Raw genomic sequence first — 18,127 nt, 5'->3', positions numbered from 1 at the left:
TGTAAAGAATTTTCACTTTAGTACCATCTCCAGTCATCAGTTCACCAGGTCACTAACAACTACATAAACCTTTTCTCTCAGAGCTGCAGTTAGTTTATTATTTCGGGTTAACTTTCCCCGCCTACCACTCTCCTCTCATTTGCATTAGTAAGTTAGCACGCAAACATATACATCCATACCAAAAAACTCTTACTAACTCAATTCATTTTATCAACATGTTCAAAGTGTCATTGACAATATTTTACCATTTTAAAGCCTGTAATGTGCACTCCAATTATGGCGAATTTACTAACCTGTGATAAAGAATAGAGAGAGCACACACATTGAGCTGACATCAGCTTCACAGAGGAGAATCCCCCGCCGCCTCGCCCCTCTCCTCCCTCTGTGGCAAGCAGCAAGCAGCAGGCGCATCTCGCAAATGGAGGGCGCCCTTACTCCCCGCAAATGAGCAATAGAAAACTGATCCATGCCTATGCAATCCCAAAAATGCACTGGCATAATGTCGGGGCAGCATGGGTGTGCACAAAAAAAAAAAAAATTTTTTTGCCGATGCCCAAGATGCCGCCTTGGGCAATGGCCTATGTCACCCATTACAAAAACCGCCACTGGGTGTGGCGATTAGCAGCTCCCAGCATCAATTACGGCCATAGACGATTCCGCACCTGTACACTTAAATGTGGGACCGCGTGTATTGCGACCAGGAACTGCTCCTGCCACGCTACCAAACCCCCTCCTTAAAGCCGCAAGTGTGGTGATCATTTATTTAAAATGGTGTCGATCAGCTGCGGACCTCACTTTACCACAATATTTGTGATTAATTTCGAACATTTTGTGAGATCTGTTTTCACTTTTACTTTAAAGAGGTTTTTTTCTGTTGATCAAAAAAGCCAAATTAAATCAACTGGGATTTAATGCTGTATGACAAAAAAAGAATGTGGAAACCTCCAAGGGAGTGAAAACTTTTGATCAGCACTGTAAAACATTACAAGTGTACTTTAACTTATAAACTAGGTAGAGTAAACTTGATTACAAATGAACTGCAATTAAATTAATACACAAATTTAAACTGAAGAGAAACTCAATGCTGAACCCCAAAACTGGAGGCAGAAGGTGCTCTCAGGTTGGCCTCTCATCTGCAATGAATGCCCAGGAGGCAAAAGGCTGAAACGAAACTAGGTTGTTAACAAAATGTGGGCAAAAAAAAGAGGATAAACTAAAAATGTAAAGAAGTATAACATTTAAAAAAACAAAAAATTCTGATTGCCCACTGAGGTTAACTAATAACAGACTTGCACTCTAACCTACTTACTGGGGTTCCTTGGACCTCAATAAATCAATAAAACCAGACCCTTCACTGGTGACCTCACTCCACATGGAGCTTTCTCTTCTTGTCTGCACTTTTAGTCTCCAGCCAGTTAACCAACTCCAGTTTTTAGGTTACCTCTGATGCCAACAACTTTTAGTTTCAGAATCAATTCTCAGTGCAAAAGCTTTGTGAAAGTCTAAGGACATTGTGTTGCATATTTTGTTTTGGTCAGGTACAGCAAAGGTGGGAGAGATAGTTAAGAAAATACTGGAAAGTAGGTTAAAGTAGTACAGACATATGATGAGGAAAGATCATTAGTATGTGGGCAAAAGAGTGATGGGAATGGAAGTACAGGGGAAGAGAAAGCAAGAGAGGCCAAAGTGGAGGTGGATGGATAAAGTGAACGGAGATCTGAAGGAATAGGACTTGACTGGAAAGGAGGTGCAGGACCGAACTGTTTGGAGAAGGTTGATCAACCCCATCTACACTATTTACTTTATATTACATGTATTGTTCATGTTCAACGTTTGAAAATAACTCGATCATGTTTAATTTATTCAGATGTACAATACAGTCAACCCTCGTTTATCGTGGTTAATCCATTCCAGACTCTGCCGCGATAAATGAATTTCCGCGAAGTAGGATTCTTTATTTAAAAATCAAATATTTTCGCAGTTAGAGCATAGAAAACCTGTTTACGACCTTCTAAATACATTTTCTAACATTATTAGAGCCCTCTAGACATAAAATAACACCCTTTAGTTAAAAGTTTAAACTGTGCACCATGACAAGACAGAGATGATAGTTCCGTCTCACAATTAAAAGAATGCAAACATATCTTCCTCTTCAAAGATATGCGTCAGGTGCAGAGAATGTCAGAGAGAGAGAAAGAGAGAGAGAGAGAGCGAGAAAAGCAAACAATAAAAAATCAATAGGGCTGTTCGGGCTCTTAAGTATGCAAAGCACCGCCGGACAAAGCAGCTGCAAGGAAGGGAGCAATGTGAAGGTAGTCTTTCAGCATTTTTTAGAGGAGCATCCGTATCCTCTAGGCCAGTGTGCGAACAGCCCCTCTGCTCACACCCCCTCCATCAGGAGCAGAGAATGTCAGAGAGAGTGAGAGAGACAGAGAAAAGCAAACAATCAAAAATCAATACGTGCTGTTCGGGCTTTTAAGTGTGCAAAGCACCGCACGGGAAGCATGTCGTATATCATTGAGAAGTTTTATTTAATATGTAATACGTGCTCTGATTGGGTAGCTTCTTAGCCATCTTGTAATAGCGTCCCTTGTATGAAATCAACTGGGCAAAACAACTGAGGAAGCATGCACCAGAAATTAAAATACCCATTGTCCGCAGAAATCCGCGAACCAGCAAAAAATCCGTGATATATATTTAGATATGCTTACATTTAAAATCTGCGATAGAGTAAAGCCATGAAAGTAGAAGCGCGATATAGCGAGGGATCACTGTATACTATTTTCAGTCATTTAGGCAGAAGTCAAAATAGTTATATTTAGTCCAAGCGGATTTATCATCAGCAGAGGTTGGATAACTTGGCAGTAAAGTCATGTGACTTTCAAAGAAGCAACAGGTTGTCGGTTTGAGTTATTGTTGCCAGTTAAGAGCAAAAAGTTAGTGAAATAATAGTTAAAAAAAGAAAAAAACACATACACACGAGAAATATTCAGATATTCATTTAATAAAATACTTAATCACACCGACTAACATTACTCCGTTTTGCAATTTTCCTTGTATTCTCTTTATATGTTTTATCAAACTGTGCTCACTAACTACCATGAGAAGTCAGTAAATGTACTATTAAGTTGTCTAGATTTACTTGCTTAGTATGGCTACATTTATGTACTTAAAAAAAAAAAATTCTGATGTTTGTTAAGGGTATTTCAGCATTTCTGTTCATTAGTATTATCATAACATTGATCAACCAGATAAATACTATTAATACAGACACATAAATAATACACCCAAATATAATACAATGCAGTCGTCAAATTTGCTTGTTTGAAAATAAAAAAAAATGTAAAAATTATTTTGTGAAAGAAGGTGCCAAGCAGGGCGGCATGGTGGTCCTCCCTGCGTGGAGTCTTCATGTTCTCCCCGTGTCTGCGTGGGTTTCCTCCGGGTACTCCAGTTTCCTCCCACAGTCCAAAGACAACCAGGTTAGGTGCATTGGCGTTTCTAAATGCGCGCTGTGTTGGCTGGGATTGGCTCCGGCAGACCCCCGTGACCCTGTAGTTAGGATATAGCAGGTTGGATAATGGATGGATGGAAGTGCCAAGCAGCAATTTTTGCAATTTATAGTTTACTAACATTTAACATTTATTCTATAATATATACAGTTACATAAATATAAATAAATGTATTTTATAATATAACACTCTATCCAAGGTGCAGTTTGTGTTCATATTTAGTTACACATTGGTCATGGCATTCTGGCTCACCAGAAGAAGCAGTGCTCTTGTACAACTGTTGTACATTTCAGCTTTTGAATACTAATCTTTTGTATTTTTGTTGGTTTGCATTGTTTTTACCAAAAAAAAAATAGTTTTGGTGTAAGCAAACCTGTTTATTTCTTATTAATAACTTTGAACATGAACTATCAAATGATACTGGAACAACTATAATTGACAATCTAAAGAGGTTATAGCTAAGTAACTCAGCAAAGTGCACTTTTTGAAAAGTTTATTAAACAATTGTTTAAATAGTATGCTTTCTTGACATGTTCATTTAACATAATATAATTAATTTAACAGCGAATGAAAAAGTTTCATTCATTTTATATAAAAAATTCATGTTGTTTCAGGATATGCGAGGTGAGACACAAAAATAACTGGATTGGTAAAAAAAAACATTTTTATTGATGACTTACAGCATTCTAAACATTGTCACCTTCTATATACTCCGATCTCTACACCGCTCCAGACGTATTGAAACAGAGCTGGAAGTCTTCTTACTTGTGGCTCTTCAACAGGCTTGCCTTTTCTGTCTTTACTTTATCCATTGAAGAAAAATGTGTTCCCTTCAGGTCACTTTTGATTTTTGGGAACAAGTAAAAATCACAGGGAGCTAAGTCGGGCGAATCGGGAGGATGATCGAGGACAGTAATGTTTTTGTCAGTCAAAAACTGCTTTACATAAAAAACTGTACGATCATTCCGAACAATCTGATTCACTTTTTTTTTCCGTTCGAGACAAGCGTGGGTGACCTGGACGTTGAACGACTTCCATGTTTTTTCGTCCTTCCTCGAAACGTTTGTGCCACTCAAAAACTTGTGTACGAGACAAACTGTTAACACTGTACACTGTTTTTATCATTTCATTAGTTTCTGTGGCCATTTTGTTCAATTTCATGAGAAATTAGATATTTATTCGCTGTTCTACTTTTTTCATCTGACATTAAATCATGTAGCGATTGTTGTGCAAATACTGACTGGGCTATTCACAGGATACACCTAGCCAGTCTGCGGTTTGAGAGGGCATGTAGGAAAGGATATATCTCTGTGATTCATGTCCGGCCGACCTCCAGATGGTTTTCCAGGAAAGTCTCGAGTCCAGTCCCTTTATTTTTGTGTCTCACCTCATATTAATTTAGTGCATTAAGCATAATTAAATTCTTTTTGATAAAAACAATTTTATTGTGTGTAACCGATGTACATATTTTTAATTTTATTCTGACATGCCATTTTTTTCAGTGTAGAAGTGGCAAAAGATGAAGAGGAGGAAGAAGAAGAAGAAAGATTCCTGCTCCAAAAAAGTCTAATACATTGGTCAGGCGGGATCTTCCTCTTATAAACCTAATGTGGCATTGATCTACATATAGATTTACGTATAAATAGTTATCTATGTATCATATATACCTACACATGCTGATATACATATTAAAATAATTAATAATTGTGACAAAATTGAGAGGTTTACTTACCTCGGCAGTGACATTTATGTCTCTGGTGACTCTTGCTGTGAAGTTAGTAGATGGATTGGGAGAGTATGGGGGGTCATGAGGTCGCTGGAAAGGGGTGTGTGGCGCTCCCGATATCTATGCAAAAGGACGAAGGTCCAAGTCTTTAGAATCCTGGTGCCTTCTATCTTGCTATATGGTTGCGAGACATGGATGCTATTCAGTGACCTGAGACGAAGACTGGACTCCTTTGGTACTGTGTCTCTCTGGAAAATCCTTGGGTACCGTTGGTTTGACTTTGTGTCGAATGAGCGGTTGCTCATGGAGTCCTGAAAGAGGCCCATTACCTGCATTGTGAGGGAGTGTCAGTTACGTTACTACGGCCATGTGGTACATTTCCCTGAGGGTGATCCAGCTCATAAGATCCTTGTTGGGGACCCGAGTGGCTGGACCAGACCAAGGGGTCGCCCACGTATCACCTGACTGCGGCAGATAGATGGTCATTTCTGGAATGTGGGACTGGACTGCGTGTCTGCCTGTAGAGTTGCCAACTGGGATCCCGAGTTGCTATGTCGTTTAGTGGGTGCGTCAATGCACTATACCAGTGCATGCTCCCCAACCTGACTTGACTTGACTAAAATGTGTGACCTATTGATCACTTACAAGTGATCTGTGCTTTCAATTTATTTAATTGCCTTGTCTGACCAGTATCTTTAGTGCAATATAAGAGAATTTGAAATGCTCTCAATATTAAGCCTAGCATTTTTATGTTGGAGACGAGAATACAACAAAAATGTATAATGTTTGCAGCTTTAATAAAAACCTTTTGAAATAAAAAGTGACCTCAAGTACTTTCTCACACTAAGGCAGCAAAGGGAAGGAAGGGATGTTCACAGGAAAAGTCGTAATAAATAAATAAACACAAGTGGGCATTGTGAGTCTTCATTAAGACTTCCTTAATGCTTTCAAGGAGCCAGGTCTCTTTACCAGGATTGCCATCCAATTAAAAGTTTGGCTTGGCGTGTTTCCCAGCTCTTTGCCTGTGCTAAGACACCGGTATCAAAATAATTTCAGTCTTTTTCCTTAACGTTGAGGAAATGTGTGCAGTACTGGGCAGCTCAGATGGTGTGTCCTGTGGCATCAATAGCACTTCCGGGCTCAAAAATAAATAAATAAATAAAAAGATACACACGCAGCTTTGGGAATAAACACAACAGCCTAAATGGAAGAAAATCATTACATCTTGTTGCTGTGGTTCCAAAGGAGTGAGGCCAATTTATAAAATGGATGTTTACTGTAAAATGCTGGGGGATATGCATTAAGTCAAAAAAAGGAAAGATTAAGAAGACAAATATATATTTGTTTGCAAATAAAATACAGTATTGTGAAGCATTGTGCCGACTGTAGTTTTTTTTTTTTCATTTAAAACAGAGAGACATAAAAAAAGAAATTGTGATAAGTTGTGTCACCCATAATGGCTTACTTTTGGAGAGCAGACATGGATAGTATCAGCCAGAATAGAAGCTTTACAGAGAACATGTTTTTCTGATCTATACGTTTAGTGAACTGTACAGATGTCAAGGTTGAATAATTTGGGGGCTCAACTAAAAAGATGAAGCTGCCCACTCCAAACATGAAACTAAACGTCCAACTATTTTTGTGAAGCTGCTTATTCCAGTTCAGGCCAAAGGGAGGCTGGACAGCTTTAGGCATTTGGCAGTTACCAGCTCTTAATGGGGCAGCACTCAGGATCATGGAGTCATCCACAAGAAGCCGATTCCAACCACCGTCAACGTAATGTGAATTTTTTTAAGAAGAAATGGAAAACTGGAAGGCTGTGCCCAATATGAACTTGTGAAAATATAGTTTTGGGGGATCAGCACCAACTTTTACCCAAATGAAACCATGACCAGACAAACAATACAGTACATAAAAAATGGATTATTGTAACAGTATACCCTAATTCAGGTACTTTTCTCACAACCCAATTTTGCCTTTTTTTTGTGTCTTCGTGACCCAAACTCGCTGTCATTATTTAATTGTGGGAGGTGCGGCCTATTGGGGTTTCCCCCTAAGAGATTCGCCACCAACAGTCATCCCAGGAGGGGTTTGTGTCCCCCTTGCAGAATCACAGACACAGGTGGTAGCAGAGAAATGGCGTTTGCCTAAATGGTCTGTTTTCAAACTATCGCAAGATACTCCGCAAACCATATGTGACACTTTCAAATTGAATACTATTGTGAATCTGATCAAAATTCAGATAAGATTATGCCGTAATTTATCATTTGCTGACCCACTTATCTAATTCAGGACTGTGTATAGCCTGTGCCTATCCAAGCTTCACTAGGCTAAAGGCGGGAATTAGCCCTGGATATGCATCAGTCAGTATTATTGTATTAACTGACTCTAATCCGATTAACATTTGGAACCTTTCATTGGTGCATTGGGTTGAAAGTGAGAATGATGTCTGAATGGCATTCCTCTTCATCACAAAGGGCATTCTGTCACATCAGTGCTGCCTTTAGTGTTGTCTCCCCTTATGGTTTGTTGACTTTCCCAAAGCAGAGGTAACATCTACACCAGGAGTCTTCAACATTTTTTCCCCTGAGAGCTACTTTTACAAAATGAAAATGGCCGAGAGCTACTCATGTTTTCCAACGTTTATTCTCATAGCTTATTTCAACCCAAACAAACTGAATACGCTTGTTTTTCCTGAATATTTACAAAATGTTGGTGTCCACAACTCACATTTTGCATTAAAACATCACAAAAAATATTTAGTTCACCTGCAAGTGCATTTTGTATGTCTGTATGCATTTTCTAATGTATCTCACACTATTGAATTAAAACGTGAATGCTGTCAAAACAAAACAGTGCAATTTACAATACACAGATCTGACTTATTCATTTGTCATTTTGTTACATGTCACTGTTTCACTTCACAAGAGTATTCACAGGTCCAGTTGCATGTGTGATGTGTTTTTTAGGTAGTTAGTGAGGTGACTGGCACTGCATGGAGTCAACAAGAGAGGCAGGTGTATGGTGGAGTGGAGTGGAGCCACTTATGTTCACTCCTATGGAGTCATCTAAATGTTCATCTGTCAGTCTTGTTCTGAACTTTGACTTCATGACATTCATGTCAGACTCACAGAGGTATGGAGACCCAAACAAAGCAGACATTTTCAGAGCTGCTTAGTGAATATTCTTATAGTTATCTGGCTCTACTAAACTCTGGAAATGCTGAGAGTGCTGTTGAGACTTTATTTACACATTATCTTGAAGGTTTACTAATATATAATATATAAAGTCCAATGTCTGTATGTCTGTCCGCTTTTCACGAGAGAACTACTTAACGGATTTAGATCTGTTTGTTTTTTTTTTTATAATTTGCTTGAACATTCCAGTTGATTTTGCGACTTCTCTCATTTTGCTATGTATTATTGTTCGCTTGCAGTACCGATTTATTTGCGCGAATCCAAGAAACAAGCATCGGGCTGAGGGGAGGGGACTTCCTCACTCACTCACCAGATTCGGGGCGTGTTCCTTAACTCCACTTAACTAGCGAACGATTGAATTCAACTTTGTTTGATATTTAAAATAAAGTGTTACTTAGGTCTTGATGAGTTTGACTCCGAATATTCTCTTAAGTGTCTGCCACACTGAAAAGACAGTTTGCAATTCAGATTGTGGATCGTGATTTTGTGTTAAAAGGATCGTGATATGATGTTTTGGAAAGATTACCCACCCCTAATTTGACTAATCAAGTTTTCAAAGTTATGTAGGATTCAGTCACCCTTTGGCGAGCTACCGGTAGCTCGCAAGTGACGTGTTGGAGACCTCTGATCTACACCTTTAAGCAAGGAGTTGTACTGTGGACTGGTGAATTTTAAGAGAAGGAGAGATTTTTAATTTCAGTGGACCTTAGCAATTACGGGGAGAGAGAAGCATTTTTGGCCAAAGGAAACACAGCCTAACAGGTTTAGGGCTTCTCCTGCACCATCCAGAAGAGGATCATTTTCTTGTTGCAATGAGACATGTTAGTGTTATCCTGGAGGAATGGGTTTGTTTGCAGGCCATGAAAGAGTCGGCAGAAATAAACTCTGTTTTTTATCTGGGAGTCATATCACGGTTAACTGAGCCTCATTTGATTATGGGTTGATCTTGCTCATAATCTGGAGTAATATTTTTTGGGCTGGAAACTGTCATTTGTGTTGTCTACATTGTCTCCTGCTCATCTTGTGTTGATGAGTTGTGCACATGTGTCAATCTTGTCATTTTCTGTCTTGGTTTGGTTTCATTGCAATCACATCTAATTGCTCTCACACACACACCTACAGGGCTCAATGAATACTGGTAATTGCACCACGAGTCAAAGGGTTCCTTTCCTTTCCCCTTCTCTTGTCCTCAGTCTACAAGATCAATGGTAAGAGGATCTCTGACATCACTTCCTCTTCTCACCCTTCCTCTGGGGACAGCATACACAGACACCACCACTGTAGAAGACAACATTTTGCAGTACTGGCTGTCATTCATTTTGTCGTTTTTTTCTTTGGCCAAAAATCTGCCAATTATACGGGGTTTTCCTTACACTGCTTATTATTAGTGTGGTGTCTTGTTATTACCGGGGAAAAGAAACCAGTGTAGCAATTAGTCAGGAATTATTTATCATAAGAAACAGAAGTAAGCAGATGCAGATCTGACCTGAACAACATTACAGCTGTAGATGCCACAGGAGCTGGACGGGCAGCCCGGCCAAAAGAGGGGATGGTTCCTTACCCGGATGGCAAACAGACATCCCAGCCAGGAAGGAGAAAGGGATCAGACCCCGGAAGAGAGGACCAGATAGGATGGATGGATAGCCCACCGGAACAGGAAGATGTCAGATGGTAGATGGTACGTTAGATGGTAGCAGCCCTGGATAACAGTGTCCAGTATGGAACCAGTAGGACATGCTGGGATGTGTAGTCCAGCAACACAGCCTTGCTGGAGCCCCTGGGTTCCACAAGAAGAGTCAAAAGAAGAGTCACGAGAGACATGAATGTCACTGCCGAGGTAAGTAAGCCTCTCAACAAGGTCGACACTCTCTCCGCAGACAGAAACACTGCTGATGGCTGTGCCCAAGAGGTCTATTCTTTAATTAATTAATTAATTAATGTCCATTAATTAATTGTTGAACTATTCTGGGTTATCCCAATGTTATGTCCAGAACTTCATGCTACTGCCTGACTATGTTCAATCTGTAAGATCATTAAATACATATTTTCAACCACTTTTATATATGAAAGCCTTAATACATAGGTCACATGTACTGTAAATGTTTGAAAATACAAGCAGCCCACACAAGCCCATGAGATGTTAATTGAACAGTACAGAGTCTTCCTGGACCTTTTATTCAGATTTTCTTGTTATTGAATTGTTCATGACTTTAGTTGATAGATAGATAGATAGATAGATAGATAGATAGATAGATAGATAGATAGATAGATAGATAGATAGATAGATAGATAGATAGATAGATAGATAGATAGATAGATAGATAGATGTCTCCAGGGGGTCCAGAGAGTATCTCATAACTGAGCCTATCCTTTTTATTAGCTTGTTTATTCAGTGGGACTCTCTTGACATGTTGTTACCAGCCCAGCACACCACAGTGTAGACAACTGCAGTGGCCATCAGGGAGTTTTAGAAGATGTAAAGGATGTCACTTCCCACATTAAAGGAATGAAGTCTCCTAAGGAAGAAGAGCCTGCTCTGCCCTTTATTATATAGTTCCTCTGTGTTACAAGACCAGACGTTTGTGAGGAATGACGAATTGTGTATCAAGTAGTTACTCTTGCAATACACTAAAGGGATGTCCGCTTTCATTAAACATCATTTACAGTATCTCCCACCAATAAAAGTCGTATGATTTTAAAACAAACCAGCATGTATCATATCTATCAGAAGAGCCCAACATCAGTCTGGTTGGTTACATTATCTTCGGCCATTTATAGATTCTGTGCAATATGCATACCACTTACTTCTAACTTGTGAATATGACAAATGGGGAACTTTTTAAATTTGCTCTCCTCTGTACAATGGGCTACCACTCTGGCCCAGTGATACCTGGATAAACCAAGCTGTTGCTACAGCTCTCTGCAAACGTTTGGAAATCCTTGTTCGCTGTGCATGTTTTGTAGATTTTCCACTGCCTCTGTAAAGAATGGTCTTGCATGCGAAGTATCGGTTGCAATGCATGTGAGATTTTAATGCCCAATTGCTATTCATTTGCTGAATTTAACAGATTGGGCAAAAATCATAAAACATGACTTTGTGCAAAGACTTTGGTTTCCTATAAGTAAGATCCTTTCCACTGAAATCACAGCGTACAGTTGTTACTTGAAGCCAGCTAGCAGTTTTTTCATTCTTGTTTTAGGAATTTGTCCCGCTGAATAGGAAACAGGGGAATCAAAAATGATGCAAAGATTCCTTGCAGAAGATGAAAGAAGCACCATCACCTCTTGTTTATCATGGCACTGGAGAGTGGAGATGTGTTGCATGTTGAGCAGATACACAAGTCATAATGTCCCTGTACTCTGTACACTTGACAATACTAATATTACCACAACTCTCTGCTTCTAGGTGGATGATAGCTGAGAAAAGGATTAAGGTATCACCATAGACCTTACCTTACGGGGAGTGTTTCAGTGTGTTTTGCCATAAACAGGGAAAGACAAAGAGTCATGGAGGTCACAAGGAGACAAAAAAGTCAAAACTAATCAAAAATTCCACAACTGGGAGTCAGTCTTATCCTTTGTCAATCACTAAACTGTAACACAAAATCATAGTTTTTAAATAAAACATTTTATATTCAAATTGGGGCATCTAAAGAGTACTAACTGAACACACATAGACAGACACAAAATTATTTTTGTTCGTCTGCAAACTAAGATGACAAATGTGTTTTAGAAAAGATCAAATTTTTTGCTTTCCAGGGTTGCAATCCCCTACAACGAAAGTTGTGCCATGCCAACAATACAATCCTAATTCCAAAAATCTTGAGACGCTGTGTAAAATGTAAATAACAGAATAACAGAAATCTGCAAATCTCATAAACGCATATTTTATTCATAATGTAACATAGAAAATATGTCAAATGTTCCACTTTTTTGGACTTCACATAATCCAGCAGCAATATACTGATACAAAAAACAATATTAAATTAAAGAGTAATAAAAATGCATGTAAAAGCAGACAATAACTTTGAATAATGTTAGCATTTACTCCCCCGGGTGGAATTGAAGAGTCGCATAGTGCGGGGGAGGAGCGATCTTCTCAGTCTGTCATTGGAGCAGGACGGTGACAGAAGTCTGTCACTGAAGCTACTCCTCTGTCTGGAGATGACACTGATCAGTGGATGCAGTGGATTCTTCATGATTGACAGGAGTTTGCTTAGTGCCCGTCGCTCTGCCACAGATGTTAAACTGTCCAACTTTACTCCTACAATAGAGCCTGCCTTCCTCACCAGTTTGTCCAGGTGTGAGTTGTTCTTCTTTACGCTGCCTCCCCAGCACACCACCACATAGAAAAGGGCACTCGCCACAACCGTCTGATAGAACATCTGCAGCATCTTATTGCAGATGTTGAAGGAAGTCAGCCTACTAAGAAAGTATAGTCGGCTCTGTCCTCTGACACAGAGCATCAGTATTGGCAGTCCAGTCCAATTTGTCATCCATCTGCACTCCCAGGTATTTATAGGTCTGCACCCTCTGCACACAGTCACCTCTGATGATCACGGGGTCCATGAGGGGCCTGGGCCTCCTAAAATCCACCACCAGTTCCTTGGTCTTGCTAATGTTCAGGTGTAAGTGGTTTGAGTCGCACCATTTAACATTTAATAACAATAATAATAATAATAATTACATTTATATGCTGCTTTTCTCACAACTCAAACCACTTTATATAGACAGAGGGGAGCCACTTCAGCCACCACCAATATGTACAATCCACCTGGGTGATGTCAGGTGGGCAGCCATTTTTGCACAGATACGCTCACGACACATGAGCTATTAGGTGGTGAAGGGGTGAGAGAGACAGTTAGCCAACCAGAGACCAAGCCATAGTGGGCAATGTAGCCAGGACATTTTCTCCATATATATTAAATCCAACATCTGTCTGTCTGTCCGCTTTTCATGAGAGAACTACTTAACAGATTTAGATCGGATTTTTTTCTATAATTTGCTTGAACATTCCGGTTGATTTTGCGACCTCTCTCATTACGCTAAGTATCATATTTCGTTTGCAGTACCAATTTATTTGCGCGAATCAGAGAGAGATGCAGCGGGCCGAGGGGAAGGGAACGGGGCCCTCCGATAGCTAGTGAACGAGAGAACTATTTAACGTATTTAAATCTGGCTTTTTTCTAGAATTTGCTTGAACATTCCAGTTGATTTTGCGATTTCTGTCATCGCACTAAGTATCATAATTCACGCTAATTTGAGACAGAGGCTGCAGGCTGAAGGGAGGGGGAAGCGTGACATCAGGAGTGGACAGCCGGGAAGGGCCCTCCTCACTCATGCGCCCGCCTTGGGACGTACCTTATCTGCACTTAGCTAGCGAACAAGAGAACTACTTAATGGATTTAAATCTGGCTTTTTTCTAGAATTTGCTTGAACATCTATCCATCCATTTTTCAACCCGCTATATCCTAACTACAGGGTCACGGGGGTCTGCTGGAGCCAATCCCAGCCAGCACAGGGCGCAAGGCAGGAAACAAACCCCGGGGAGGGCACCAGCCCATCATAGGGCGCGCACACACACACACACACACCAAGCACACACCAGGGACAATTTAGGATCGCCAATGCACCTAGCCTGCATGTCTTTGGACTGTGGGAGTAAGCAGGAGAACCCAGAGGAAACCAACACAGACACAGGGAGAACATGCAAACTTTACGCAGGGAGGACCCGGGAAGTGAACCTGAGCCTCCTAACTGTGAGGCAGCTTGCTTGAACATTCCGGTTGATTTTGCGACTTCTGTCATCACGCTAAGAATCATAGATTGCTTGCAGGAGCAATTTATTCACACTAATCCAAGACAGAGGCTGCAGGACGTCAGGAATGGAGAGCCGGGCAGGGCCCCCCTCATTCCTGCATCAGCTTCTGTTTGAGGTGGTCTACTTCTGTGTATTGGAGTGTTCCCATCACTGCACTGAGCTGCTGAAAGAGGTGATTTGGGCCTGGCCAGTACCTGAATGAGATACCATCTAGGAAAAGCTTGGCTTGCTGCTGGAAGTAGTGTTGGTGAGGCCAGCAGGGGGCACTTATCCTGTGGTCTGAATGTGAATCCCAATGCCACAGTGTAGTGATGGGAACACTGTGCTGTGAAAATGGCGCCTTTGGATGAAATGTAAAACTGAGGTCCTGACTCTCTGGGCATCCTTCATAAAGAGTAGGGCGTATCCCAATGTCCAGACTAAATTCATTCTGGGCTCCTAATCATCTCTTGTCTCTAATTGGCTATCTCTCTAACCACTTCACCCCCTAATGGCTAATGTGCCGTGAGCACACTGGTGTAAAAATGGCTGTATCACTTCATCCAAGTGGATGCTACCTACACATTAGTGGTGATTAAAGTGCCTCCCCACTCTCTATGTAAAGCACTCTGAGCAGTTGGAAAAGAACTATATAAATGTAAATAATAATAATAATTATTAATAGCCAACCCGCGGCGTACCATACGCCGCATAATCAGGCCGGTTTTTTAATGATTTTTAAGCACAGGAGAAAATTAACATTTGAAAAATCGGTAATATAATAAATCAGCAAGAAAAGCAACATTGTAACAATGCACGGAACGAACCAACACACAATCGTCCGTGACTGAAAACTGGTGGACTGCCATCGCGACCTGCCTGCTCATGTGTCCATCTCCAATTCGTCACTTGAGTCGTTGTCGTCTTTACACAGTCCAGATGCACCTGTGACTCACGTTGACGTTTCTTTGCTCTGTGCGGTTTTGGCTGCTTTTCTATATATAATCCACCAAGACACCCGACCACGGTATTAGCGAGGTGGGAGGGGGGTGTGCACAAAGGGTAGGGACGTAACCAGTGGGAGCGTATGAGTTGCACTTAGTGGAAATTCCACGGTTTGCAGCCCGAATGGGGTTCAACGGCTTACCCACGCCTCTCTGCGCCGGGTAGACACACGCTCAATCTCATGCATAATTATTTATTGAATGCTAAGCACTTCTGGAAAGACATGGTTGTCTAAAACAGGTTGGTGTGAGAATACAACAGTAAGTGAATGAAAAAATGGAACTCTGGAGAGAGCAAAATACAACACAATAGTGAACCCGCGGCATAACAAACGCCGCATAATTATTTATTGATGGTTGAACACTTCTGGAAAGACACAGTTGTCTAAAAAGGGAGGGTTTGAGGATACAACAGTAAGTTAATGAAAAGATGGAACTCTGGAGAGAGCAACATATAATTGTTCGTGAGTGAAGAAGACGCATGTTTGTCGCGGATGTGAATTGCTGTATGTAGGGTGTAAAACAGTTTGCTATGGTGCACGCAGTTGTGGTCGTAACCGAAAACTCGGTTTTTAAAGACTGCTTACTTTATTGTGTTTTAACCTCAGTTGTAAAGGATTGTTTTAAGGATCCCATGGGATACCCCTCGCAAACCGTTTCACACACTGCATATGGCGACTCACCTCCGCGAGAAACATGCCTCTATGAACAGTCAAGGTGGCTCAGAGGTACATAAGGCCTCTACGACTGACGAATATAAATCACGCCGTTCTTTCTGTGTCGTCGCGCCCAAGTTGGTGGGCGTGGCTCTGCGAGTTGTCGTCTTTTCCAATGGTCTTGGAGTTGATGGGCGTGGCTCCTCCATGCGTGCACCGTAGGTGTCTTACTTGTCGATGGCTTAGTGAATCCACGCTCCTTCCGGCGTGCTTTCCATGAGTGTCTTGGCTTAGTGAATTATATATATAGATTATTCTTAAAATTAACAAACAAGACCAAGAGACTAATGTGTGTAATTCTTCGATACTTAGCCAGTTGCCCTGAATCTTTGAATGCCCCCTTAAAGTCTACGCATAGACTAAGCATAACAAAATTGTTTTTATGTCCAGGATGTAGAGGGGATGGCCTTAATGAGACAGAGTAAGAAGGAGAGAGAAAGGAGATATAAAAAAGGAGAGGGAACTCAGAAGAATTTGCCTGTCTCAGTCACCCTGCTGACCCACACAAGTCTATCGTTTTTTGATTAGTTTGCAAGTGAAAGCAAATATGCCTTGCGCCCTGTGCTGGCTGGGATTGGCTCCAGCAGACCTCCGTGACCCCATGTTAAGATATAGCAGGTTGGAAAATGACTGACTGACTGACTGACTGAATGCAAATAGTTTTTTCCAATGAGCTTTAGATTCCTCAATATCTTGAAAGCTACCAAGCTGAATAGTTGGTGTTATTTGTCTCTGATCCTCACTTGTTAATTCCCAATTAGAGACACTAACTTGTAACCCCAAATTGGCCAGACAAGAATGAATGTGAGTGGGTTCATGCTCTATGATGGCCCAAACAGTATTGTTTCCTGCATTGCACCTGAAAATATATGAATTCCTGCCACCTCAAACTGAAAATAGAAATAGATGGGTATGTTAGATATGAACATCAGCTGGGTTGCCTGGATATTCCTCATAAAAAAGATGGAAAAGAACTTCACCAGCTGTATGTGTGCAGTAGGGTAGTAGCACTGGATCAGAGTTTTGTTCTGTCACTTTGACTTTCTGTATCTTTGCCAGATTTAACAGCCTTTGACTGGGAACTGAACTGATTGTGCTTGCTAGCAGCATAATGCTTTGTAAAAGAATTGAATCTCCTGTTGTTAATTAAATAGAGCATTTAATAAGCTGTATCAAATAGCTGGTCTTTGCAAAGTTGGACAATTTAGTTCCAAGTGCTCAAATAAAAAGAGTTTGATTATGTTTACTACCACATGAATGCACTCTTTCATGCGTATACAATAAAATCCTGGTGAGCGGGTTACACATCCGCTGACAGAGTGCAATGCAAGGCAAGGAAAAAAGAAAACTGAACACTTAGACTGACAGGAATACTATGAAGAAGGAGAAATATATTCAAAGCCTTGTCTAATAAAATACAATAACATTACATTGTTGAACCGACACCCCTTCCAAAATTAATTCCTACCTTACGTTCGGTGTTGCTGGGTGAGACTTTAGACTTCAGCTCCCAGTATCTGAAAACTGGATTCAATGGGTTCTGTAAATTGATTGGTGGACGGAACATGCGTGATGAAAGTTTCTGACGCTACATCAACATTCCATAACTGTGATTGCTTGGCCAGATCTAGTGACAGTTTTGACCTTCTAGTCATCGGGCATCTCAGCAGCAGCTCATTAACACCAAAGTCATGCTGGCAAGTGTAACACTTGTTCCAAAACAGTCTGCCAGATGGATGTTTACTCGATTATGTTGCCCTTTTTTATAAGTCACTTTGGATCAAACCGTCTGCTAAGTAAATAAAAGCAAATATTAATACAAAAGGGGATCTGTGCATACGTGTGTGTGTGAGAGAGACAGATTAACACAGACGTAAGAACTCTCTGATCCTCTAATTTAATAGGCAACACACTTTACATGTCACTTTTCTTCACACTTCACTGCTTATACTGATATCATGGGAACCACCTATGGAAATGCAGCCACTCTTTGGTTCTGTGGGCTCCATCTGTTACTATCGTTTGCTGTTTGTTCCTTTTTGTGTTTTTCTCTCTCTTTCTCTCTCTCTCTCTGACTTACCTTATATACTCACGTATAATTGAAACCCGAAAAATTGATCATAAAATCAGACCTCGACTTATACACCCGTTCAAAAATACTACACTTACATT

At 40.7% G+C, this 18,127-nt stretch overlaps 1 long non-coding RNA gene across 1 annotated transcript in view; it reads right to left on the bottom strand.

Annotated features, from left to right (window-relative positions):
• LOC120524696 overlaps positions 1–17,462 on the bottom strand; it is a 37,691-nt gene extending 20,229 nt beyond the window's left edge. The window contains exon 1 of the long non-coding RNA XR_005632825.1: positions 17,424–17,462. This is a non-coding gene — a long non-coding RNA (uncharacterized LOC120524696). The remainder of the gene's footprint in view (positions 1–17,423) is intronic.
• Between the last annotated feature and the right edge of the window lie 665 nt (positions 17,463–18,127).

The sequence above is a fragment of the Polypterus senegalus genome, chromosome 2 (assembly GCF_016835505.1).
Source record: "Polypterus senegalus isolate Bchr_013 chromosome 2, ASM1683550v1, whole genome shotgun sequence".
Lineage (NCBI taxonomy): Eukaryota > Metazoa > Chordata > Cladistia > Polypteriformes > Polypteridae > Polypterus > Polypterus senegalus.
The sequence above is the reverse complement of the archived record's forward strand: the minus strand, read 5'-3'. Positions and strand labels throughout refer to the sequence as shown.